We start from the raw sequence: 25,183 nt of genomic DNA on the forward strand, positions 1-25,183 counted from the left end.
TAATATAGATAATCCTCAGAGGGGAGGCAGACTGTTACAGTAGAAATCAGAAGATAATAGAATAATTTATTGAATTTACTTTTTTAAAAGGTAAATTAAATCCTTTATCTATATCCAGGGAAAACTTTTCCATAATTAATATTAAATAAGAGTAGTCTTAGGCAAAGGAGACAAAAAATAAAGCTAAATTTAGAATTTGCCAGAAGCAGACTCAGTTTAAAGGAAATACTAAAAACTGTACTTCAGAGATAAAGAAAACTCTGAAAGGTAGAGATGCATGAAGGAATGAAAAGTAAAGAAACCACACAAAATTAATAATGTATGATTTTTAAAAAAAGCAAAATACATGATAAAATAAGTCAAAAGATATTTTATAATAAAGTGTTCTAGGCTTTTTTTTAGTTGTCTGGGAGAAGGATAAAGATATTGATGAACATTGTATTCTAATAATATTTTTAAAAGCAAGATAAACTCAGCATTTAGAATAGTGTTTAAATCTTGTAAGAGGGTTAGATGAAGATATAAAATAGGGGCTATAGATAGAAGCAAGATATTGTTATGTTCTAGTTCTAAGTTGGATGGTAGGTTCTTGGGTACTTATTATCATGCTTCGTAATTTAAACATAAAGTACATAATATGTACTAAATATATTTAGTGCATGCATGCATGCTCAGTCACTTTAGTCATGTCCGACTCTGTGACCTTGTGGACTGTAGCCCACCAGGCTCCTCTGCCCATGGGATTTCCCAGGCAAGAATACTGGAATGGGTTACCATTTCCTCCTCCAGGGGATATTCCTGCCCCAGGAATTGAACTTGCATCTTTACCACTGAACACCAGGGAAGCCCAATATTATAAGCAGAAAATTACAGTGTTTGGGGGAATAAAGTAACTATTAGGGATGCAGTCATAGCACCTCTCTGAGATAGATGATGATCTAACAGGGAAGACTTAAAGAGCCTTTAAAATGCAGCATCCACTTTGAACCAAAGAATATTTTTCATTTCAAAGACAAGAAAGGGAATTAAGCAAATCCTAAAATTGAAAACATAGGTAAATGGACTTAGCTCTATATAGGACAGATTATATAATCACATAGGAAAATTCTTTAAAAAAATTTCCAGGACTATGACTAAATATTTAGTGAATAATTTTTAAGGATAAAAATCTACAAAGAAATATTTAATCTTACACAGCAAGCTTGTTGTTAGTAATGATATTGGCATAGTGATTCTAAACTACATTGTGTACATCGTAGGATAGTGCAGATGATTAATTGATGTTATTATAAGCCAAGAGTCTCACTGTGAGAAAAGGAAGAAACAACTATAAGGTGGGGAAAAGTCAAAAACAACCTATAGGATTTCTTTTTTATTTGTTTGTTTTTCATTATTTCTTTCTTTCTTTCTTTCTTTTTGGCTGCACTGGGTCTTTGTTGCTGCATGGACTTTCTCTAGTTGTGGTGAGCAGGCACTACTCTTCATTGTGGTACATGGGCTTCTCACTCCAGTGGCTTCTCTTGTGGAGCATGGGCTCTGGGCACATGGACTCAGTAATTGTGGCTCCTGGGCCTAGTTGCCCTGTGGCATGTAGGGAACACGGATTCTGAGAGCAGGGATCAAACCTGTGTCCCCCACACTGGCAGAGGACTCAAGCACTGGACCACCCAGGGAGTCCCCATTATTTTTTTTTAATTGAAATATAGTTGGTCTACAGTGTTGTGCTAATTTCTGTTCTACAGCAAATTGATTCAGTTATATATATATATATATATATATTATCAAAAAAGCAAGAGAGTTCCAGACAAACATCTACTTCTGCTTTATTGACTATGTGAAAGCCTTTGACCATGTGGATCACAACAAATTGTGGAAAATTCTTGAAGAGATTGGAATACCAGACCACCTGACCTGCCTCCTGAGAAACCTGTATGCAGGTCAGGAAGCAACAGTTAGAACTAGACATGGAATGACAGACTGGTTCCAAATAAGGAAAGGAGTATGTCAAGGCTGTATATTGTTATCCTACTTATTTAAATTATATGCAGAGTACATCCTGAGAAATGCCAGGCTGGATGAAGCATAAGCTGGAATCAAGATCGCTGGGAGAAAATATCAATAACCTCAGATATGCAGATGATACCACCCTTATGGAAGAAAGTGAAGAAGAACTAAAGAGCCTCTTGATGAAAGTGAAAGAGGAGAGTGAAAAAGTTGGCTTAAAACTCAACATTCAGAAAACAAAAATCATGACATCTGGTCCCATCACTTCATGGCAAATAGTTGGGGAAACAATGGAAACAGTGACAGACTTTATTTTTGTGGGCTCCAAAATAACTGCAGATGGTGATTGCAGCCATGAAATTAAAAGACACTTGCTCCTTGAAAGAAAAGGTATGACCAACCTAGACAGCATATTAAAAAGCAGAGACATTACTTTTCCAACAAAGGTCCATCTAGTCAAAGCTATGGTTTTTCCAGTGGTCATGTATGGATGTGAGAGTTGGACTATAAAGATAGCTGAGTGCCAAAGAATTGATGCTTTTGAACTGTGGTGTTGGAGAAGACTCTTGAGAGTGCCTTGGACTACAAGGAGATCCAAGCAGTCCATCCTAAAGGAAATCAGTCCTAAATATTCATTGGAAGGACTAATGATGAAGCTGAAACTCCAGTACTTTGGCCACCTGATGTGAAGAACTGACTCGTTGGAAAAGACCCTGATGCTGAGAAGGATTGAAGGCAGTTGGAGAAGGAGACGACAGAGGATGAGATGGTTGGATGGCATCACCGACTCAATAGACATGAGTTTGAGTAAGCTCCAGGAGTTGGTGATGAACAAGGAGGCCTGACGTGCTGCAGTCCGTGGGGTCGCAAAGAGTCGGACACAACTGTGTGACTGAACTCAACTCTCTCTCTCTCTGTATATATATATATACATATATGCATTCCTTTTTTAAACTATTCTTTTCCATTATGCTTTATCATAGGGTACTGCATATGGGTCTCTCTGCTATATAGTAAGACCTTGTTGTTCATCCATTCCATATATAAAAGCTTATATGTGCTAACCCCAACCTCCCACTCCATTGCTTTCCCACCCCTCTCCTCCTTGGCAACCTGTGGTCTGTTCTCTATGTTTGTGAGTCTGTTTCTGTTTTGTAGATAGGTTCGTTTGTCATATTTTACATTCCATATGTAAGTGATATCATATGGCATTTGTCTGAGTTACTTAACTCAGTATGATAATTTCCAGATCTATCCATGTTGCTGCTGCTGCTGCCAAGTCACTTCAGTCGTGTCCGACTCTGTGTGATCCCATAGACAGCAGCCCACTGGGCTCCCCCGTCCCTGGGATTCTCCAGGCAAGAACACTGGAGTGGGTTGCCATTTCCTTCTCCAATGCATGAAAGTGAAAAGTGAAAGTGAAGTCGCTCAGTCGTGTCTGACCCTCAGTGACCCCTTTGGACTGCAGCCTTCCAGGCTCCTCCGTCCATGGGATTTTCCAGGCAAGAGTACTGGAGTGGGGCGCCATTGCCTTCTTCGATCCATGTTGCTACAAATGGCATTATTTCATTCCTTTTATGGCTGAGTAGTATTCCGTTTAATTGTGCTTTGCTTTACTGTGCTTCATAGACACTGCATATTTTACACATTGAAGCTTTGTGACACTCTGTGTTGAGCAAACGTATCGGTGACATTTTCCCAACAGCATTTGCTCACTTCGTGTCTCTGTGTCATATTTTGGTAATTCTCTCATCATTTAAAACTTTTTAATTATTATTTTATTTGTCATGGCAATCTGTGATCATTGATCTTTTGATGTTACTACTGCAAAAAATATGACTTACCTAAGGCTAAGGTGATGATTAGAATTGTTTAGCAATAAAGCATCTTAAGATTAAGGTATGTATATTTTTTTAGACATAAGGCTATTGCAAGCTAAATAGGCTGCACTATAGTGTAAACATGTTTATTATAAACATGCACTGGGAAACCAAAAAAATCGTGTGACTTGCTTTATTGCAATATTTGCTTTATTGTGATACTCTGGAACCAAACTCACAGTATCTCTGAGGTATGACTATATTTCCAACTCAGTGGCTAGGAGAAAAGAAAATTATATCTTTTAAAAGAATAATATACCTGTATTCTTTTAAAAATTACTACAAACTTTTCATTTAAAAAAAAAACAGAAATATGTAATCTTACAATTCTGTAATCAAGTGTGGCACAAGTTTCATTGGGCTAAAAATCAAGGTTTTTAGCAAGGCTGTGTTCCTTCTGGAGACTCAAGCAGAAAATATATTTCTTTCCCTTTTTCAGCTTTTAGAGACAATCCATATTTCTTGGCCTCTGTTTCCTTTCCTATATTTTCCAAGGCAACTGTGTCACACCTCTCTGATTCCTAATGTTTCCCTCTAGCTCTACTCTCTTGTCTTCCAATTTCACTTCTATGACCTTTGTGGGGCTTTCCTGGTGGCTCAGATGGCAAAGAATCTGCCTGCAGTGCAGAAGACCTGGTTCAATCCCTGGGTCAGGAAGATCGGAGAAGGGAATGTCAACCCTGTCCAGTATTCTTGCCTGGAGAATGCCATAGACAGAGGAGCCTGGCGGGCTACAGTCCATGGGGTCACAAAGAGTCAGACACAACTGGGTGATTAACACACACACACATACACGCACACAAGATCTTTGTGACACCATTGGGCCCACCTGGAAAATACAGGCTAATCTTCCTATCTTCTGGTCAGCTGATGAACAGTCTTAATTCCCTTCTCTCTTGTAACATGACACATTGACAGATTCTAGGGATTAGGACATGGATATTTACACATGCAGTGATTAACCCTAATTCTAATCACATGGAAACCATTATAAAATTTCAAAAAATATATCTGCACAGCAAGAATAGCATTTTTAGTGATATTAATAAATTTTACCCTTCAGACGTGTTTTCTGTTCTTTTATAATACATGAATTTAAAGTAAAACATCTGTAGAAATTTAATCCTAAATTTATTTTCTTTTTTTAAAATTATTTTCTTAAATGAAGGAACAAATAAAAGTAAATTACACGTTAAAGTACTTATTGTAGCAAATATTTTAGTGGCATATCTTAACTAGCTTGGGGCATTATCACATATCCCTTGGATAGGGGAGAAAATATCTATGTCTTGTTTTGAACAACATGCTATGGAGGTAAATAATTTGCTGAGAATTGGCTGGCAGAAAGCAAGTCATTTTTTATAATAATCTAAGCATTTTAATGGAGAGCTATTTATCATGCTTTCCTATTATCACTTGGTATTTGAACCATAAAGGTAATTAACTAGGAATAAGTGAACCAAATAATATGCCTACACCTGTCCACCCTTTTTTCAGCATAACTTTATGATGCACAGTGGTAGGAGAAATGTTTTAGCTGGGAGGCAAAAATAAAATATTAATGCTTTTAATATTGAATGCCTTTATGCCTTTGCAACAATGATTCAATAATGTGAGCCAGGCCTTGGGATTTAAAGGTGTTAGGGTCACACCTGAATAGCATAGCAGTTCCTTTGCCAGCCTCAAGCGTTCTGACTCAAAACTTCGACCTGAAACTATCTCTAAAATCCTTCATATGTTTAAATGATACCTAGGATTACTTAGCAGCATTTCCATGCCCACTGGCGGTGAGGATTGATAGCTAGAATTTTATTTTTAAGCTACTTTCTCTGAGACTCTTGCATATTTATCAGATCAGATCAGTCGCTGAAGTCTGTCCGACTCTTTGCGACCCCATGAACCGCAGCACGCCAGGCCTCCCTGTCCATCACCAACTCCCAGAGTTCACCCAGACTCATGTCCATCGAGTCAGTGATGCCATCCAGCCATCTCATCCTCTGTCGTCCCCTTCTCCTCCTGCCCCCAATCCCTCCCAGCATCAGAGTCTTTTCCAATGAGTCAACTCTTCGCATGAGGTGGCCAAAGTACTGGAGTTTCAGCTTTAGCATCATTCCCTCCAAAGAAATCCCAAGGCCGATCTCCTTCAGAATGGACTGGATGGATCTCCTTGCAGTCCAAGGGACTCTCAAGAGTCTTCTCCAACACCACAGTTCAAAAGCATCAATTCTTCGACGCTCACCCTTCTTCACAGTCCAACTCTCACATCCATACATGACCACAGGAAAAACCATAGCCTTGACTACATGAACCTTTGTTGGCAAAGTAATGTCTCTGCTTTTGAATATGCTGTCTAGGTTGGTCATAACTTTCCTTCCAAGGAGTAAGCATCTTTTAATTTCATGGCTACAGTCACCATCTGTAGTGATTTTGGAGCCCAGAAAAATAAAGTCTGACACTGTTTCTACTGTTTCCCCATCTATTTCCCATGATGTGGTGGGACCGGATGCCATGATCTTAGTTTTCTGAATGTTGAGCTTTAAGCCAACTTTTTCACTCTCCACTTTCACTTTCATCAAGAGACTTTTGAGTTCCTCTTCACTTTCTGCCATAAGGGTGGTGTCATCTGCATATCTGAGGTTATTGATATTTCTCCCGGCAATCTTGATTCCAGTTTGTGTTTCTTCCAGTCCGGCATTTCTCATGATGTACTCTGCATATAAGTTAAATAAACAGGGTGACAATATACAGCCTTGATGAACTCCTTTTCCTATTTGGAACCAGTCTGTTGTTCCATTTCCAGTTCTAACTGTTGCTTCCTGACCTGCATACAAATTTCTCAAGAGGCAGATCAGGTGGTCTGGTATTCCCATCTCTTTCAGAATTTTCCACAGTTTATTGTGATCCACACAGTCAAAGCCTTTGGCATAGTCAATAAAGAAGAAATAGATGTTTTTCTGGAACTCTCTTGCTTTTTTGATGATCCAGCGGATGTTGGCAATTTGATCTCTGGTTCCTCTGCCTTTTCTAAAACCAGCTTGAACATCAGGAAGTTGATGGTTCACATATTGCTGAAGCCTGGCTTGGAGAATTTTGAGCATTACTTTACTAGTGTGTGAGATGAGTGCAATTGTGCGGTAGTTTGAGCATTCTTTGGCATTGCTTTTCTTTGGGATTGGAATGAAAACTGCCCTTTTCCAGTCCTGTGGCCACTGCTGAGTTTTCCCAATTTGCTGGCATATTGAGTGCAGCACTTTCACAGCATCATCTTTCAGGATTTGGAATAGCTCAACTGGAATTCCATCACCTCCACTAGCTTTGTTCGTAGTGATGCTTTCTAAGGCCCACTTGACTTCACATTCCAGGATGTCTGGCTCTAGGTCAGTGATCACACCATCATGATTATCTGGGTCATGAAGATCTTTTTTGTACAGTTCTTCTGTGTATTCTTGCCACCTCTTCTTAATATCTTCTGCTTCTGTTAGGTCCATACAATTTCTGTCCTTTATCGAGCTCATCTTTGCATGAAATGTTCCTTTGGTATCTCCGATTTTCTTGAAGAGATCCCTAATCTTTCCCATTCTGTTGTTTTCCTCTATTTCTTTGCATTGATCGCTGAAGAAGGCTTTCTTATCTCTTCTTGCTATTCTTTGGAACTCTGCATTCAGATGTTTATATATTTCCTTTCCTCCTTTGCTTTTCACTTCTCTTCTTTTCACAGCTATTTGTAAGGCCTCCCTAGACAGCCATTTTGCTTTTTTGCATTTCTTTTCCATGGGGATGGTCTTGATCCCTGTCTCCTGTACAATGTCACGAACCTCATTCCATAGTTCATCTGGCACTCTAATTATAAATAATTAAAATAATAAACTTTCAATACAAATATCAAGCTTTTGTTTATTTGTTTTCCTGCTTTCTAGATGATAGAACATCCAGGGGATTATTTTATTTTGTGATGCAACAAAAAACCTGCGGAATGAAAGCTATTTTTTTTGGACATGGAAACTAGGCATTGGGAGAACAACAAACAGATGTGGGCCATGGAGAGAAAACAGAATCTAAAACCAAAATAAATTAACTAAATAATTTAACAAGGTCCAAACAAGTAAATAGTATACCCATCTAAACTCAGCGATATGTGACATAGCATCTGTATCTCAAGCTAAAGGCCAGATATCAGCAGAGAGGAAAGGGAACAACAAAAAGGTACAACTCTAGAGCCGTCTTTCTGTCATGAGCACACACAGAGGACATCTGTAGAGCTTTATACAGGGCCCCATGCCTTGATTTTCTCTCTTATATGTCAGGGGGCAACTCCAGCAGATGTGTTTCTTGTGATTCCAATGTGTAACATTGGAATCAAGGTTGAGAATTTTTCCACTAATCTATAATTTAAAATTTCAGAGTCCAAGTCACAGAATACACAAGTGAAGAACAAGGTGTATCAATCAGCATTCACAAGAGTCCAATGGACAAGGGCTGTATCACATAAACTACCTATGATTTTTCAGGCTCTCTCTCTCATGTTTCACCCAGGCCAGTTGTTGGGATGGTAGTATTTTGACGAAGAGGTGTACACCCAGTCAGAGGTGTCAGAAGCAAAGGAAGAATATCCTGAGGAGTCATTTAATAGAACATGATGTAGGTAAAATGCATTACTTGATGTCATGGAGAAAAATCAATAAGTTGGCAAATTGCCTTTTTTTCATTTAAAATCTTTGGCTTTGTCCGTATCTAGCACCTAAGAAAATACCTGGCATATCCAGAGTCAACTTAGCAAAATGAATACAGAAACAGCTGCTATGAATTGGAGGAGGGTGTGCTATACATAAAAAAAAAAAAAATCAGGCCATCTGGTTGTTTATTCACACGTCTATAACAAATGCTATATGACTACAATGATAATATCATTTAGTTGTAATATATGTCATATAGTTGCAATATATAAATATAGATTGCCCCATTCTGTTAACTGCCTTAATGGTTTTATTCTAATCTTTTGTTATATAATGATGAATATGGACACATTAAAATATATGCTACACAAAAAATATAGATGAATTAGCAAAAAGCAAAACAATACTATGAATGTTTGTGTTGATGTAAAGAGTTATCTAGCACTTTAAATCCTATGGACGGAGGAGCCTGGTAGGCTGCAGTCTATGGGGTCCCTACGAGTTGGATAGGACTGAGTGACTTCACTTTCACTTTTCGCTTTCATGCATTGGAGAAGGAAATGGCAACCCACTCCAGTGTTCTTGCCTGGAGAATCCCAGGGACAGGGGAGCCTGGTGGGCTGCTGTTTATGGGGTCGCACAGAGTCGGACACGACTGAAGTGACTTAGCAGCAGCACTTTAAAAGGGAATTTTTAAAATCCCAAATCTGTAGATTATTATTAGGTGCTTATTCATGTTATAAGGCAGCAACATACCTTCTTTAAACTTTTTAGTTTATATTGAAGTATAACCAGTTAACAATGTTGTGATGGTTTCAGGAGGACAGCTTAGGGACTCAGCTATGTATTTACATGTATCTATTCTCCCCAAAACTCCCCTGCATCCAGGCTGCCACATACACTGAGTAGAGTTCCCAGGGCTATACAGTATTTCCTTGTTGGTTATCCATTTCAAGTATAGCAATGTGTACATGACCATCCCAGACTGCCTAACTGTCCTTTCCCCTGATCCATCCCCTCTGGCAACTGTAAGTTCATTCTTTAAGTCTGTGAGCCTGCTTCTGTTTTGTAAAGAAGTTCATTTGTGTCATTTCTTTTTAGATCCTGCATATAAAGGATGTCATATGATATTTCTCCTTCTCTGTTTGACTTACTTAACTCAGTCTAACAATCTCTAGGTCCATCCATGTAAAACAGCAATATACTTTTGAACAAATATAATAGGTGGTTCTTAAAAAGGTCTCCACGGATTTACTTAAAATATGATTTAATTCACACACACGCATACATGCACACACCTTTAATCACACACACCTTTCAGTCAATAGCTGATCTTTACAAAAGCAGTCATGTTGTTCACAATAAGGCTACTCCCTTGGTATTTGTCGAGAATTGCAAAGTTCTTTTTTGAAAAACTCCTTTAGTCTCTAGAGATGTTTTTCCTTTATAAAGTAAAGGTAGAGTGTTTACTATAATAGCATGATACAACTAAAAGTGCAAAGTAATTCTTCTACTTGGCAAGCATAATTACACTTTGTTTTTATATTCTCTTACCCCTTTAAGGTCACCAACAGTTTTGGTTTTCATCAGAGACATACATAAGAGAAGACAGAACTCATATTTATATTTTCTAATGTACAAGGAAGACATTATATGTACAACTATTCATCTATGTTTTTCATTGGTTAAATACTGTAATCTACATTTACTCGCTTTCTGTGTATTATTTGCTTTTTTCACGTTATAATCACTGCTTTCTGTTTTGCCATTATTTTGCATGCCAAATATCAGGATTTTCCATCCACTGTTATTATGTTGGGATTTTTGATGTTTTAATCACACTTAATTTAAAAACAAAGTGGTACACATTTTTACGTTTGTTGATTTTTATCACATCTCTCAGCATTTTCTGATGCTAGGAGAAAAAAAAATGTTGCTTTGTCAATACAGTCTGTTTTGATGTTTAAACAAAAGAGACAATTTTATTTAAAATATTTTTAGGTTTCAGCGGGACTACACATTTGTAAATATTCTTAAACTTTGCCCTATTATTTCACTCCACTGAAATGTGAAATTCTCTAATGCACCTAGCATAATGTGCTCTGCTTCTGACATTTTCTAACTTAACATAAGAGACATCATAGTATGTGGGAAAGCATGAGCCAGATAGATTTTGGTCAAGTCCTTGTCTCTGACAATGAATAGTTGTGTAAATTAGGGCAAGTTGATTGACCTTTCTAACCTGGGGGAAACATGAACACTCTCCCAGACTTTGTGAAATTTAAATGAGAGAATAATTATAAAGAACTGAGCAACAGTAAAGCTTTATCATAATGCAATGAGTAAGGTCCAAAAAAATCAATCCATAGCGGATCCACATGACCAAGTGACTGCAAATTTAAGGAAATAGAGACCAGTGCTAACCAGCACCCAGCTGGGTGGAGTTCCTGAATTTCAATTGCCAGATTCAAACCACCCCCTCCAGTCCTACTTACATGTCACTGGAAGGGGTTTGTATATTTGCCTTAAATATCCATGGGAATACTTCCTGATCCCATGACCAAGGTGGACAGGTAAAACATAGGATAGATACCTAGTTAAATCTGATTCCAGATAAACAAGTTTTTTTTTTTTTTTTTGTAGTAAAATCTGTCCCTCAAGTACTGCATGGGGAGGGGAGACAGATCAATGATAAAGTGAAAAGATCTTTGACTAGTTCTACAACTTGAGTTTGAAAACTAAGGTAATGTGTCCTTGGGATCATTGTTTCCAGGCCTAGACTGAGGGATGCTGCCAAACTTCCATACAAGCCCTCCATCCTATATGGTGCCATATATGCCACATCTTGGAAAGGACAGCAGAGTGTAGTGGAAGATGTCAGAGGATCTTAAACTTATTTTGTGTCATGGAGACAGTCTGGTGCCAGTAGACTCCTTCTCAAAACAATGTTTTTAAATACATAAATATAATACATGGGACTACCAAGGAAATAAGTTGTATTTTAAACTACTGTTATAAAAATGATTGGAAGCATATTGTGACATTGTAATATATTTGCTTTCATTAAGACAGTAAATAATAAGAACTAGTAGAGGATGTGAATAGCTCTGTAATTTCAGAATCGTGATGGGTATAAACAATAATTCTAGTTAGGTGAAATAATTTTAATGTAATATAAAAATTAAATCTCTTGGTGAAAAACTCATAGGTACTGTTGAAGCTACTATAGGATGTTGCCTAAATTCATAACCAAAGAAAATGCCAAATTTCAGTTGGATATTTGTGAAAATAAAGATTTAGGATTTTTTTCTAATCCAAGTATACAGACTCCATGAATTCTAGCCGTGATCTCCTTAGGGTACTGCTGCTGCTAAGTCGCTTCAGTCATGTCTGACTCTGTGCGACCCCATAGACGGCAGCCCACCAGGCTCCCCCGTCCCTGGGATTCTCCAGGCAAGAACACTGGAGTGGGTTGCCATTTCCTTCTCCAATGCATGAAAGTGAAAAATGAAAGTAAAGTCGCTCAGTCGTGTCCAACCCTCAGCGACCCCCTTGGACTGCAGCCTTCCAGGCTCCTCCGTCCATGGGATTTTCCAGGCAAGAGTACTGGAGTGGGGTGCCATTGCCTTCTCCACCTTAGAGTACAGTTATCCTAAATTAAAAATCCCTGTGGATGATGGTATTGTATTATAATTAGGCAATGGGATAAATATCACTGCAGTGGCAACCATAATACAGCATATAAATGTTATCAAAGTAATGTGTGTATGTTCAATATACATAATATTATATGTAAAAATTATTCAATTAAAAAGCAATCCCTTGGATAATATACTCGCTCTCTATGGCAAAGCAGACCCTGTAACATTTTATTATGAAAATTTTCAAATTTAGGGCAAAATTGAAAGCATGCTCTGCTAAGTTGCTTCAGTTATGTCTGACTCTTTTATGACCCTATGAACTGTAGCCTGCCAGGCTCCTCTGTCCATGGGATTTTCCAGGCAAGTATACTGCAGTGGGTTGCCATGTCCTCCTCCAGGGGATCTTCCAGACCCAGGGATCAAACCTGCATCTCTTATGTTTTCTGCATTGGCAGGTGGGTCCTTTACCACTAGCACCATCTAGGAAGCCCCTAAAATTGAAAAGGTTTTTCTAAATACCTGCATACCTCTTCCATGGGTATATCATGAACATTTGTCTACATTTATTTATCATCTCTTCATTAATTTTTCCAACCATCAGCCCCCTTTTTTTCTGTTAATGCATTGCAGAGTTCTGTACATTTCTTCCCTGAATATTTCAACATAAATATCCTTATTTGTTTGAAATTCATATTTATTTGGTGGTAATAGTCATGCACAATGAAGTGTACAGATTTTAAGTGGACACTTACTAAATTTTGACAAATGCATACATTTGTGTAACCCAATTCTTCATCAACATAGAGCACCACTTCCTTTGTTTTTCTTCACAATTTCTGACATGGCTTATTTTTTAATATGTGGGTGATTTGGAGGCTCCTATGTGCCACCTTGGGCTTCCCAGGTGGCGCAGTGATAAAGAATCTGCCTGCCAATACAGGAGACACAAGAGATGAGGGTTCGATCCCTGGGTCAGGAAGATCCCCTGGAGAAGAGAATGGCAACCCACTCCAGTATTCTTGCCTGGAGAATCCCATGGATAGAATAGCCTGGTGGGCTACAGTCCATAGGGTTACAAAGAGTCGGACACGACTTAGTGACTAAACAACAGCAACAGTGTGCCACCTTGCCACCTAATATGAAACAACAGAAAGAATCTGAAAGGGTAGGTGGACCATCAGAAAGCTGGAGTTTTAAAGATAACTGGATCAAAACTGAAGGCCTGGCAACAGGACATGATCATAGGACTAGACGATAGGGTTTTCCCCAAAAGAAGGTGATTCCAGCCAGTTCAAGGAGAGCAAGGCATTACATATAAAGGCAGGCAGGTCAGTCTGATCCCTTTCTGTGGCCAAAACAAGGCTAAGACTAATGTAAGTGGTAAGTCAGAGAACTCTGGCTAGTAATGTAGCTTAAGATATGCAGCTTTGAACTGAGTAAAACCAAGAAGGGCATGCAGTCCAGGCTGGAGCAAGTGAAAAGGACTTAATTCAGATCAAAGGGAGAAAGCTTTTAACCCAGGGGAAGCAAAGAAGCTGTTTCTAGGGTATGTCAGGCCTGTGGACCCATATCAACTGGATGTATCTCTTTAAAGGCTCTACTTTTACTTAGAGTCATAGTAAAATAAAAAAAGAAAAAGCTAGAAATGAAGAAATTTAAATTTGTGCTCCATCCAGAGTTGATAAGAGCATAGAAACATATTCTGAGTTCTCTGGATCTTTTCCCTCAGTTATCTAATGAGAGAGTTGGACTGGACAGCATCAAAGTATCATCAAATGATTCTATAGCATCATTGACATCAAAGAACAAAGGACACAAACAACATGCCATTTGGCAAACACACACAGGAGCAATTTTTAAAGGCTTTGATATTTTTGTTTGCTTTGTGTGTAAGACAAAGTTATGAGGATTAAAGTATTTCTAAGCTGCTAACATTGCTTCCAGCTATGGTGCTATTTCCTCAAATACTCCTTTAGTGCACTATATCTAATACAGGTAATGATGTTATCATATACATAATTTCTCAGCAATAAGCAAGAAACATGAAAAACTCTATAATACTGAGCCCACAAGGAAGGGAGGTGCTTCCACTCTAGGCCAAGTGAATTGTCTAGGTAACTCAAATTTACCTTTAATTATCAAAGTCTTAAATTAAAAAAAAAAACTTTCAAAGTGACATTTTAACAATACTATGTTGACTTAAAAATTATAGCAAAATTACTTATGAACTCTTTATAAAAAATGATGGTTATAAACAAGCACATCAATTATTTCACTATTGTGAAAAGCATTGCAAAAAAGCAGCTATAACCTGGGGAGGTCGGAGGCAGGGGGATAGTTGAAATACACGTGACTCATTATCCCCACCTGAAATTTACCCATATTGCCCTGCTATAATGTTTTTTTCTCAAAATATTAAAATTGTTTTCTGATCTCTAATGCACTTTCAGTTTAGCAGTTATTATTTCTGAGAGTCATCAGCGTGCTGATATTTGAGCTTTAGCTCCATGCTTTTCTAATCTTCCTAACTAAAATAATCTGAAAACCAAATATTATAGAAAAATATTTAAAGAAAAAAGAAGTTATGTGTGATAGCCTGAGAGGATTTTCTTTACGTTAAGGATATTGAAATGTATGACATTGATTTCAAATGCTCAGAAGCTTTAAAAATACTTTCATATTTCTAAACTATATTGTGGATACATGAGCCTCTTGAAAAAATAAGCCTTGCACAAGTTAAATGTAGTGTGCTATATGATGTCACTAGTACTTATTTCCTTTGGATTCAGTGATCAAATGGAATAGGAACTTTCTGGTTTATATTTTATATCATTTAAACATTAGATTATCTAAACCTGAAGATGGAGAACAGATATATTCTAAGTGAAAGGTCACAAAATCACTTAAGATTGCCAGCCGTTACAAAAATAAGAGTCAATAAGAATGAAGAAGAAGTTGAATTTAAGAGGATTGAAACTAAAGGCCAAAACCCCTTTCCACTCTTGTGACTTCTATGTCTGTGAAGTTCACTGATCAGTATGAATGAAATTCATCATATCAGTATGGTCTTGAGATTCTGAAGGATGGTTGAGAACACACACACAGAGACACAAACACACACACATATATATAATGTATATAATGTATAATGCTTATGTGTGTGTGTGTGTATATACATGTATCCAAATGTATATATCCATATATATATATATATATATATATATATATCTCCAAATGATGCCCTAACTTTGGCAATAAAATCTTTAATTATACAAATGCAAACTGATAGATTGACTACAAATATTTTTGCTTCTCAATTTTTTTGTAAGAATTTGTGTCATTTGTTCTCGATTCTTCACTTCTGTCATCCTATTTATAACTTTCTGTGTGAGTGGGGGCAAAAAAAAATCTTTTATATATTAGTACTTGTGAGATACTGTGGAAACAGAATAGTTTCAAAATATCATTATGCTATAGTGATGACATGAAATAACTAATCCCTGTAATTCAAAGTTATGTCCCAGAATCCAATCTGTTATCATTTTTAGAAGTGATTTTTTTCAAGTTTCAGAGCAGTTTAATATGCAGCATATCAGAACTGTTATCACCAGGAAGTGTTTATTGTTTCCAAAATTTAAAATATAAAGAACAATTTTAATTCATTTATGTCTTTCTCTTTTGGTAAGATGAAACGATTTTAAGACAATTCTAAAAACCGTTGTTTTTTTATGCCAACATAGTTTTCTTGAACCTTTTGAGTGCAAGCTAGAAATTTATTGTGTATAGGAGTCTGTCTTCATGAAGTAAAACTTATTAGTAGTTACAGAAGTTTATTAGATGATTTTCAAGCCTTCTACTTTGATCCAAATACATTTCATTGTAATTCAAACTAATGAGGCAGAATTGTCCCATTCATGAAAATTGTATCTTGATATATCCAAGTCTCTAGGAGATACTTTAAAAGAAACTTTAAAAGTATATGACAGTAAAGAATATTAAAATGTAGGGGACTTCCCTGGTGGTCCAGTGGTTAAGGCTTTGCCTTCCAGTGCAGAGGGTGCAGGTTCAATCCCTGGTCAGGGAGCAAAGATCCCACATGCCTCAGGGCCAAAAAACCAAAACATAAAATGGAAGCAATATTGTAACAAATTCAATACAGACCTTTAAAAGGGTCCACATGAAAAAAAATTTAAAAAAAAAGAACATTAAAATGTAAATATTTCTATACCAGAAAGAAAGTTGAAATATGCAGAACATTAAGAGTTGAAGAGCTATAATAACTTGCCTCAAAATCGTAGATTTTGTTTCTGTCACAGCCACTTTTATCACAGTATTTCTTTGCATCTCTATTTTTTATTCTTGAGTTTTGAATGACTACACTTTTAGTTGTCCACTGACAGTGGAGGATAATAAGTAATAATAGTGTTAGGAGAAGTGCACTGACTGAAATTGCCCACCTTGGCCAGGCACTCATTTGCATGAGTTGTTTTATGACAGGAGATCTTGGTAAGGAAAACAGAACTAATAAGCCACCACCAACTGGAAGAGTCAGAAAACACCAAAAGGAGACACCACATGTCTGACCACCTCCCAGAATCCTTCTCGCTGGCATCTGTCTTGGCTGAACAAGGAATGCACCACCAGGAGGGACTCTGAGTCAGAAAGATTGGCTAAAGACAACCTGGAAACTAATCCCTTACCCTGCTGCTCTCTGCCAGCAGGCCCTTTCCCAATAAAATCTCTTGCTCTGTCGGCACATGTGTCTCCTCGGACAATTCATTTCTGAGTGTTAGACAAGAACCCAGTTTCAGGCCCTGGAAGGGGTCCCCCTTCCTGCAACAATAGTAGCCATGATTTGTTTGATGCTTACTGTGTAATAGAAACAATTTCAATTGTTTTACAGTATTAATTCATTTAGCCAATATGACAACCTTATGGGATAAGCACTATATCAATTTTTCAGATAAAGAAGTTGATAAATAGAAAAGTTAAGGAATTTGCCCTAAGCCACATAGCTAATAAGCCATAGAAGTGAGTCTGAACCCAGATATTTGGCTCTGAAGTCTATACTGTTAACCATGGTATTATTACAATAATGTTGTGATTGAAGAGATTGAAATGGAAATGTTTTTCCATTTCGGCATAATCCAGTATTGCATGTTTAATTCAAATTGGAAAGGAATATAAGATAATTCCATTTTTTTAATATCAGAAAGGAGCATAAACATCTCACCTTTTTTTTTTTTCCAGCTTGGCCATTGAACAACTTAATTATCATGGTACAATTATAGCTATCAACATACTAAAACTGTTGACATTGGATGGCTTCAGTATTTAGATTTCTAGGTGAAACCAAATGTTCAAGGAGAAAATATATATATATATATATATATATGTATGTATGTATGTATATGTATACATATAAGGATTATTTGTTTGAAGGAATTTTTCATTTTTTGAATGTTAATCTTGGTGTGTATATAAATCATACCCAAACTGATAGATCATGGAGCTAAGAATAACTTGAAATTTTCTTTTCACTTGTGCATTCTCCAGATTTCTGAGATAGTTTCTTTTTTGCAAAATCAAGTTTATTGAAGTAAAATTTACAAAAGCTCTCATCAGTTTTAAGTGTACAATATATATAACCACAACCAAAATAATGGCAAAATAATTTTCCAGGATAGGAAAACTTGAACTGTAGTTGATGACTTGCTGGAGGTTCAGTGTTGAAAACACTGAGACTTAAAAACCCCAGATGGACCCAATATGCAAGGCTGGAACTACATTTGAAAATTAAGGAATAGAATTCACCACAGCAACAAGCTTAAATCACATTATCATATCAATAGTTGCAGAAAAAGCACTTGGCAAAATCCAACAACAACCATTCATGATTCATGATAAAAACTCAGTAAACTAGGAAGAGAGGGGGGAATTTCCTCAATGTGAGAAAGAATATCTATAAAAAACCTACAGGCAACATCATGGTTAATGGTGAGAAACTCAAAGCTCTCCCACTAAGATCAGGTACAAAGCAAGGGTATCTCCTTTCACCATCCTTCTCAACTTTGTATTAAGAAGCTCTAGTTAAGGGGGTAGACAGGAAAAGGCCAGAATGGGAGAACTATAACTATCTTTGCTCACAGATGACACAGTCATCTATGTAGAAAATCTGAAAGAATCAACCAAAAAATTCCTGGAACTAATAAGCAATTAATAGTAAGTTTGCAGGAAACAAGGTTAAAATACAAAAGTCAGTCATTTTTCTATATACCAGCAATGAACAAAGAAATATGAAATTAAAACAAAATACCACTGCTGCTGCTGCTAAGTTGCTTTAGTCATGTCTGACTCTTTGCGACCCCATGGACTGTCCTCTGTCCATGGGATTCTCCAGGTAAGAACACTGGAGTGGATTTCCATGCCCTCCTACAGGGGATCTTCCCGACCCAGGGATTGAACCTGTATCTCTTATGTCTCCTGCATTGGCAAGCAGGTTCTTTACCACTAGCGCCACCTGGGAAGCCCACCATTTGCACTACTCTGCTGCTGCTGCTAAGTCGCTTCAGTCATGTCAGACTCTGTGTGACCCCATAGACGGCAGCCCACCAGGCTCCCTTGTCCCTGGGATTCTGCACTACTAGCATCCCACAAAATGAAGTACTTAGGTATAAATCTAACAAAATATAGATAGTATCTATATGAGGAAAACTATAAAACTGATGAACAAAATTTTAAAAACTTAATAAATGGACAGACATTCCCTGTTCAGGGATAGGAAGATGCAATACTGTCAAAATCTTAGGTCTTCCCAACTTAATCTATAGATTTAATGCAGTCTCAATCAAAATCCCAGCACATTATTCTGGAAATACTGACAAATTGATTGCAAAGTTTACATGGAAAATGAATGACCCAGACTAGCCAATGTGACACTGAAAGAGACCAACAAAGTTGGAAGTGAAATTTATTCTTCCACAGGCAGAGTTTTTTCTCTTGGGAAACTTCAGTTTTGCTTTAGAGACTTTCAACTGATTGGATGAGGCTCACCCAGATGATCAAAGATTATCTCCTTTACATAAAGTCAACTGATTGTAGATGTTATTCCCATCTATAAAATACCTTCACAGAACCACCTAGACAAGTATTTAATTAACTAGGTATTGTGTGTGTGTGTGTGTGTGTGCGTGCACGTACTCATGCTCTCAGTTGCTCAGTCATGCTGACTATTGGCAACCCCATGGACTGTAGCCCACCATGCTCCTCTGTCCATGGAATTTTCCAGTCAAGAATACTGGAGTGGGTTGCCATTTCCTACTGCAGGGGATATTCCTGATCCAGGGATTGAACCTTCATTTCTTGCACCTCCTGCATTGGCAGGTGGATTCTTTACCACTGTGCTACCCTCCAGGAAGCCCCAACTAGGTAGCCTAGTCAAATTAGCATATGAAACTGTCACAATCAGATACATATTTCCAAATATTTTCTCCTAGTTAGTAGCTTATTTTTAGATTTTCTCATAGGATCTCTCAGAAGAAATTTTTAATTAAAAAATTTAAAATGCAATTAACTTTTTTCATTTGATGTTTAAATTGTAGTTTAATTGTATAATTTAAAAGTCTAACTAATCTTTCTTTTTCTTTCATGGATTGTGCTTTTTGTGGTCTATCCAAGATTTCTTTGCCTAACTCAAAGTCATGATTGCTTTCTCTTATTCTTTCTTTGAAGAGCCTTATAGTTTTTAGTTTTACATTTGTACAAACCATTGATTTTGAGTTAATTTTTGTGTTTAATAAGAAGTAAAATTCAAAACAATTTTTTCTGCAAATGGATATGCAGTGATTCCAGAAGTATTACTGAAAAGACTATGTTTTTCCGTTATATTGCCTTTGCACCTTTGTCAGAAAATAATTTACCTTATGTATGTAGATTCACTTTTAGACTCTGTTTCATTGACGTTTGTGTTTCTCTTTTAAAGTTCTTATTCACTGCAGTTTTGTTCTAGATCCTATTATCAGGGTGTATGATTCCTCCACATTTTGCATTTTTGAAGTCATTTCGGCATTTTGACGTCACTTGCTTTTTCAAATGCAGTTATCTGAACTATCTAGGGGCTTTCCTGGTGGATCAGACGGTAAAGCATCTGCCTGCAATGTGGGAGACCTGGGTTCGATTCCTGGGTCGGGAAGATCCCCTGGAGAAGGAAATGGCAATCCACTCCAGCACTCTTGCCTGGAAAAGCCCATGGACGGAGGAGCCTGATAGGATACAGTCCATGGGGTCGCAAAGAGTCAGACACGACTGAGCGACTTCACTTTCACTTTCACTATCTGAACTATCACCATCCTGTGCTCTCTGTTGTTTGAAAACTACTGTTTCATATAGGCGACTTGGATTTCTATTTCTATTTCTTTCTAGGTTTTCCTTATCTTCAAAGCATTCCTCTTTCCCTGTGATGATACTTAAGATATGCTGATACTAGCATTTCAGTGATTAGCACACTTTATTAAGGGATGGAGGTAAAAGAGTAATTACAGAATGAAAGGCCAAGATATTTTATATATTAGATAATATTTCTGAAGTCTGGCATAGGAAATTCCAAACTGGTAGATGTGGGTTTGTTTTTTTTTCCCCTCCCTGAGCCTTGGCTTCCTGTACGAGAACTCTTAGGAATTTCCTAGGATTCAAGAGATAGCTAATCACTTCTTTCAGATCCTCTTTAATCCACTTCCAGATTCCTTCGATTAGCTGATCTCTCAGACACCAAGGAAAACTAAAGCTATCCTTAAAAAAATTCTTCAAATAAAATAACCATGTTGCATTAGTATTCAGATTCTTATATTGTTCTGAACTTTGCCAATTTGTATTTTTCTTTTGCTTGATCTGACTCAAGACCCTTTTAACTGTATGTTCCTAAAGGAAAGCATTTTATACTATCAAAAATGATTTCATGGTTCCATCTTTAGCAATACCCAAAGCATTTGAAATGGCAATTTTTCTTGCAGAGCCTCTCAGGTCTCTGATAAATTTCTTAGGCAAAATTGAGGGTCAAGGCCCTTGTGCTTCTTTCCTTAAATGTGTGTGTGTGTGTTGGCCAGGGGTGGAGAGGTTTATTTTCATCTTTCCTAAGCAAACACCAGCAATAGAAGTTGTTTTTTTCTCTCATAACATTATATTACATCAAGACTCCACTTAGATGGGGAAATAAAAAATAGAAATGTCCTTTGTATAAATAGGATATTAAAATAATAGGATATTATTACACTTCTGACAATTTGCCAAATAGGTTTGCTTAAAAACTAAATTACCTATTAAACAATAGGATATTTGGAGTAACAATGTAAATAGCATTATGTATACTATTTTCTTATTACGTGTTTTCTCTCCCACTGGGAGGAACTTTGTGTGTTTGAAAATAGACCCAGCTGTCAAATAATTAACTTTAACACAATTGAAAACCAAATAAGCATGCTGTTGTTTTACTCAAATTTATTTGTCTTTTCTGAGATTGTTACCATTTAGTCATTAATTCTAATTCCAGGAAGCTTTTAGAAAATTATATAAAATCTGTTTCTGTAGTTATTTTATACACAGATTTTGATCCAACATGTCTACAAACCTGCTGCTGCTGCTAAGTCACTTCAGTCATGTCCGACTCTGTGCGACCCCATAGATGGCAGCCCACCAGGCTCCCCCATCCCTGGGATTCTCCAGGCAAGAGCACTGGAGTGGGTTGCCATTTCCTTCTCCAATGCATGAAAGTGAAAAGCGAAAGTGAAGTCACTCAGTCTTGTCCGACCCTCAGCGAGCCCATGGACTATAGCCTACCAGGCTCCTCTGTCCATGGGATTTTCCAGGCAAGAGTACTGGAGTGGGTTGCCATTTATAAAAGAATTAGTTTGTGTATTGTGTAGTTTTTCTTAATATTAGAGTGTAACCAAAGGTTCTGTCTTCAGCCTAGATGTCCTTTCGTGATCTTATCTTATCCACTTTGACATCACCTATGACCTCTTTTTCTCTACAGATCTTGACTCAAGTTTCCCAAGGCTTATTTTATGTTCCTGCTTCTTGAACAGCATTTCAAATGTTAAAACTCAGTATCTTTCCTCCTACAGTTACTTTTCCTCTTGACTTTCCTACATAGAGACAGACAGACAGACAGACAGAAGAATCAGCCTTTTTGCTATTACTCAGGTTTAAAACTTGAGAATCAGTGGTGAGTTTTTCTTTGATCTTCACACTACTAATTATCTACTCGTGTAGAATCTACTTTCATTAGCTCTCTTCATACTACTCCCTTCTTTTCTCTCTTGTTCCTCCTTGTGCTGCAAGACATTATTCTCTTCTAGATTATTTTAAAAACCTGGTTTCCAGATTCCATCTATATTAAATCAACTTGGTAAGCTAATTGTCCTTTGCTGTGTCTCTTCTACTGTTATAAATATGTTCAGGAATTTTAAGGAATGTAGTGAGGAGGGAAATGGATGACATAAGGAAGATTCAAATTTATGGAAATAAAAATTACAACACTTAAAAATTTCACTGAATTGAATTACAACATAATAGACCTGCATAAGAAAAGATCAAAGGAGATGAAAACATAGTGATAAAAATTATTCAAAATGAACCACCTCAGTATACCACTAAGGTATACTGAATAAATGAACAGTGTACCTTAGTGGAACTTCCCTGGTGGCTTAGATGGTAAAGAATCTGCCTGTAATGCAGGAGACCCAGGTTTCATCCCTGGGTTGGGAAGATCCCCAGGAGGAAGAAATGGCAACCCACTCCAGTATTCTTGCCTGGAGAATCCCATGCATGGAGGAGCCTGACAGGCTACAGTCCATGGGTTCGCAAAGAGTCAGACATGATTGAGAGACTAACACTTTGATACCTTAGTGAACTGTATGATATTTAAAAGTCTAAAATATACATGTATACACACACACACACACACACACACATATATATATATAATAATTGGATTCCCAGATAAAAGAAGGCAAGGTAAGAGAGAAAAATAATTCAAGAAATAATTCCAAAACATTCACAGATTTGGGAGAGTATAAACTAAAAGATATAAGAACCTCAATGAATCAGGTAAACACGCAGACATCCACACACACACACAGTTTCATAAATGCAGTGATACAAAGGTAATTTTTTAAATAGCAATACCATAGGCATTTCCTCAAGATAATTAAGACAGGAAGTAATTTCACTTGTTAGGTCAAAATTGCCTAATACTGGGCTGATGGAGGCTCATAATTTCTTGACCTAAGGACGTAAAGAGATCTATTCTTTGAAACATAGGACAACTGGAAAGATTATAAGTATATGAATCCTGTTACTGGAAAAGAGACAGAAAATAGAAACCTGCTTTCAAGGGTCAGGCAACAATCCATACTAAAAGCCAGGTTGTTTTAATGTTAAGTCACCCAAGTATCAACCTAGATAGAGTCCCATAAATTCTTCCTAACATAAGAGTCAAATGGGAAATTAAGTATGTTGCGTTAGGTTTTACCTAAACTTTTCCTGTACTCCCTAGGTGGTGCAGTGGTAAAGAATCTGCCTGCCAATGCAGGAGATGGATTTTGGAATCTGAATTGCAAAATTTGGGGAAAAGAAAAGGAGTACTTGAACAGTTGAGAGCAGGATGATTACTCTGAGTTCTTTGAAGGTAAGAACAGTTTTTAGGTTATCTTGAGTCAACAGTTCCTAATGTGCTGCTGATACAGTATATATTTGAAGAGTACCAGAGATGTATGATTACTCATCTGGCTGCAGGGTTGATCAGAAGAACATAGGAAGTCAGTAGTCAATAGACCCACTGTCATTCTCCTAGGAACAGTTCTGCTCTGTATTTATAGAAGTTGGTTGGATAGAGAATATTGATATGCCTCAGGGGACCTTTTCAATATGAAAGAGGACTCCAGACAAGTAAGTGGAGGTATCATAAAGCAGGGTCCAATTACCTTTTAAAATAATTCCTTTATTTTAAAAGTTCTCTTCAAAAAATCCCAGAAAAATGAGCATAGCATCCCCTGACACAAAACTATTAAAAAAAGTCCTGCTAAATGAACAAGTAAAGTAAAGTGAGAGTTTAGCATCTGGAGTTTGGCCAGTGTGGTGTGGCTCAGAACCATATAACACCAGTTCGAGGACAGTAAAACTCACCCCAACTTGCTTCCCTGGTGTCTCAGCTGGTAAAGAATCTGCCTGCAATGCAGGAGACCTGGGTTCAATCCCTGGATTGGGAAGATCCCCTGGAGAAGGGAAAGGCTACCCACTCCAGTATCTGGCCTGGAGAATTCCATGGACTGTATAAGTCTGTGGGGTCACAAAGAGTCAGACACAAGTGACCGACTTTCACTTTCTTTCACTGATACCCTCAGCCAGGATTGACTCCAGACTGAGTAATGAAATTGAATCTCCAGATTGGAGGTCTATAGACCCTGCAGTGGAGAGTGGAGTCCAGAGAAGGATGGGATGGAACTGAAGAGGACGAGCTTTGCTATGATCTAGGGTAGGCAAGAAATATATGTATGTGTGTGTTTCAGATCTCACCTAAATGTGATATACTTTTTAAAATTTGACCTCACTAACTTTTGCTTTTCTTCATTAGTCCCTCTTATTTAATTGTGAAATGAGCTTTGGGTACCTATTCTTTGTAAAAGAAGCTGCCCTTAACCAGCTTCTCCCATCTCCTTTGGAAATTATGGAACTTTTGACTAATGACTCATCTTGATTAAATAATTTATATCTTGAGATTTGCTCAGTGGGTGTTTTACCACTAGTACCACCTGGGAAGCCCTAAAATGACACAGATTATCACTTTTCCCTCCTAAGTCTCAATATATGAAGCTTATGTTACCACCTAATGTCCGGTATGGCCAATTGGGCTTTATTTTGAAATCTCTGGAAATCTCACAAGCTCAAAGGATCTCTGCATCTTGTCACATATGTATGTGAGAAGTTTCCA

At 37.3% G+C, this 25,183-nt stretch overlaps 1 long non-coding RNA gene across 1 annotated transcript in view; it reads left to right on the forward strand.

Moving 5' to 3' along the window:
• LOC138986442 (uncharacterized) overlaps positions 1–24,728 on the forward strand; it is a 58,244-nt gene extending 33,516 nt beyond the window's left edge. The window contains exons 2-3 of the long non-coding RNA XR_011463286.1: positions 23,750–23,881; positions 24,597–24,728. This is a non-coding gene — a long non-coding RNA (uncharacterized lncRNA). The remainder of the gene's footprint in view (positions 1–23,749; positions 23,882–24,596) is intronic.
• Positions 24,729–25,183: the final 455 nt, after the last annotated feature.

The sequence above is a fragment of the Bos mutus genome, chromosome X (assembly GCF_027580195.1).
Source record: "Bos mutus isolate GX-2022 chromosome X, NWIPB_WYAK_1.1, whole genome shotgun sequence".
In the NCBI taxonomy this organism is placed as follows: domain Eukaryota; kingdom Metazoa; phylum Chordata; class Mammalia; order Artiodactyla; family Bovidae; genus Bos; species Bos mutus.